Genomic DNA, 3,365 nt, shown 5'->3' with positions numbered 1-3,365 from the left:
CCTTCCCCAACCGGAACCGCTGGAGGTGCCTGCCAGCCAGCCACAGCCAGAGAGGGTGGGGGTGGGGAAGTTTTTCTTTGTCAGCACATCTTTCTGGAAGCAGAGTCAAGGTGCCCCTAGTTTCCCCCTCCCACGTGGGGACCGAGTGTAAGGACGCCGTGTGCAGAGATGGCAGGGCAGGTGGCCAAGGGCGCTGGGTTCACCTTCCCCAGAGGCACCAGGGCTCGCATGGTCTGTCCCTGTCCCTCCCAGGCCGGTACTCCCAGAGCTGGTCTCAGAGGGTCAGACCAAGGAGCTGCTTCTCTCCAGAAAAAGGGGGACCTCTGTCCCCTTCTGCCTTTGGAAGGTTGCTTCCCCAGCTCCCGCAGAGGCACCTGCTCCGCCCCAGCCTGCTCCCCAGCCACCTGGCCACCCGGGCTGGGCCCTCTGCTGGCTCCTAGCACACCATCTCCTTAAAGAGACAGCTGTGCCATGTTTCTTCCCAACGTATCCACCCTGAGCACAGAGATGCAGAAGCTGCAGTCTACAAACCTGGGGAAGGGGCTGGGCTGTACCCTTAGCCCTGAGAACTAGTCATCGTCTCGTCCAAGGGATTCTCAGCCCTGGCGCACACCTAAATCACCTAAGGAGCTTTAAGGAATGCTAATGCCTTTGGCCCAGCCCAGGCCAATTAAATCAGAATTTCTTGGGCTAGTGGGGGAAGGGGGAGGGTCATTTTTAATACGCATTTAAATATTTAACTAATATATTTTTTAAATACCGGCTAATGTTCAGCGAGGGTAAAGGAAGCACTGAGCCAGTCCTTCGACCTCACTTTCCTGATGAGGATGTGTGGCCCAGATAATCCAATAGTGTAGCTGCATCTCAAGAGAAGGGCTCACTCAGGGTCCCACAGCAGCCGAGCCAAGACCAGAACATACCAGGCAACACAGTGGGCTCTAGGCACTAACAAGTCTACCAACCTCAGGGCCGTATGACCTTGGGTGAGTTTCCTAACCCGCCTGACTATCAATTTCCTCACCTATAAAATGGGGATAATCATGCCTAAATGGTAGACTCATAGCAAGGGTACCTGACACATGTAGGTGCTCAATAAAATGTTGCCACATGAGTGAAGGAAGGAAGGAAGGAAGGAAGGATGGATGGATGGATGGTGAATGAATTAACACTTAGACTGTTCCCTGGGATTGGCATGGGGTTCTCTGCTTAGAAATCTAAAATCTGCAAACCAATCCCAAGAGAATCCTGCTTGTCCAAGGTTCTAGAACTTTTGAAACTTCTACTGGGAGGGGCCCAGAGAACCAGGCAGTGGGAGGCTTTCCTTCAAGGGGCCCCAGGATTTCAGGCCAAGGTGTGGGTAACTTGACAGAAGAATAATCCCTTCATTCATTTTCCAGCCGCCTCCTGCCCAGCGCGGTTCCACTGGAGTGGCTCTGGCCCCATTGTGGGAGGGCCTGGATGCTCACCTTCCCCTTACCCCTCTCCCTCGCTGGAGCCCAGCCAGGGCACCTGTGGGGTCACAGAGATGCTGGCACGGCCGGCCCCTGGGGTGGGGAAGCCAGGCAGGGCCCCCCTTCCCGTGCTGGCCAGGGTGAGGTCTAGCCAGCGAGGAAGACAGGGTGGAGGGGGGCCCTCTCAGGTCTGGTGACAGGTAAGTGGCCTCCTCAGAGGGCTGGAGGAGGGTGGAGGAGGGGAGGGGGTGATGGGACATCCCTCTCAGCCTCCCCTCCCCTCCGCTACAGGCCCCGGCAGGCACCTTTCTGCCACCACTCCCAGCCAATTTCCTGGTTCTCAAACCTCTCGCGCCTGCTCTGCTTCACTGCTGCTGTTCCCCTCCCATTGGAGCCGCAGGTCCTGGCCTTCCTTCCCTCAACTTCCCCACCTCCACCACTCGTCACCGTAACCCCCAGGGCAGCCTGGCGCCCAGGTTAACCAGGACAGGGCCCACCCTAATCTGCTCCTTCATCACTGCTCTGATGACACAGAAATCCTGCGGATGGAGAGATCAAACTAACTGTAGTGGGACATGAATGGGGGCAGGGAGTATCTCCTGGATCTGAGCTGCCAGCCTGGGCAGGAGGGGGCACTGGCTTGTTTTCCTTCCTTGAGCAGGTACAAAAGAAGCCACATTAATACAGCCCTGCCTTTGAAGCTCACCTTTGAAACCTGGGTTCCTGGGTCTGAGCCAAGCAGGCTCAGCCGCTAGTGCCCTCTCCCCAGCCACGCCAGCCACACCTCCAGAGATGCTTCGAACTGTGAGATCAAAGGGTCCTGGGCCCCTCCCCACCGTGCAGTTAGAGCCCTGGGTTAGAAGTGACTGTGGTGGGGCTGGGTGGGGGGGGTGGCGTGCTGTGCACAGGGTCCCCTGCAGGAGTGCAGGCCCGGATTTCAGGGCTCCAAGACACATATGCTCCCTAATAGGTATTGGGCGTCTACACACGTGGTTGGCCTCATTTCTTCCTCACAGTTGTTATTGTGTCCTCTGTCCCATTTTACAGATGGGGAAACTGAGGCTTTAAGAGGTTAAATAACTTATCCAAGGAGTTAGGATTGGAGACCTGATCCCAAATCTAGGGCTATCTCCCCATTGGAAAGTCCTACTCCCACCTGAAAGGTAATTTTCAATTCTTGGTCACCAACCCAGTTATATGCTTCAGTCCCCAAAGCCAACAGCTCGCAAAAGGCTGCCGTTTTCCTATTTCAAAGTGGCTAATGTCAGGGGGCCCTCTCCTCCCTCCCCAACCTGCACAGGTAGGACAAACAGGCATCCAGGGCTCCACCACAGACCCCAGTTTTCCTTCTTCTGGAGGCACATCAGCGCTCACGTTGGCTTTGTGTTTGCTGCATGGCCATGAGAACTGGAGAGCTGGCAGTGGGGTTAGCAGGGAACCCAGCCTCAGCGCTGAACTCTCCTTAAAATAAAGGAGGGGGCTTGCCTGGTGGTGCAGTGGTTAAGAGTCCGCCTGCCAGTGCAGCGGACACAGGTTCGAGCCCTGGTCCGAGAGGATCCCACATGCTGCGGAGCAACTATGCCCGTTCACCACAACTGCTGAGCCTGCGCTTTAGAGCCCGTGAGCCACAACTACGGGGCCCATGTGCCGCAACTACTGAAGCCCGTGCGCCTAGAGCCCGTGCTCCGCAACAAGAGAAGCCACCGCAATGAGAAGCCCCGTGCACCACAATGAAGAGTAGTCCCCGCTCGCCACAACTAGAGAAAGCCCACGTGCAGCAACGAAGACCCAACGCGGCCATAAATAAATAAATAAATTTATTTTAAAAAATAAGAATAAAGGAGGGATGGGAGGGGCTGGCCCCTGGGCAGGGACTCAGCTCTTTCTCAGGTAGAGAGAGCCCGGGGTGGAAGG

The sequence above is a fragment of the Lipotes vexillifer genome, unplaced genomic scaffold, assembly GCF_000442215.2.
Source record: "Lipotes vexillifer unplaced genomic scaffold, Lipotes_vexillifer_v1.1 scaffold788, whole genome shotgun sequence".
In the NCBI taxonomy this organism is placed as follows: Eukaryota; Metazoa; Chordata; class Mammalia; order Artiodactyla; family Lipotidae; genus Lipotes; species Lipotes vexillifer.
The sequence above is the reverse complement of the archived record's forward strand: the minus strand, read 5'-3'. Positions refer to the sequence as shown.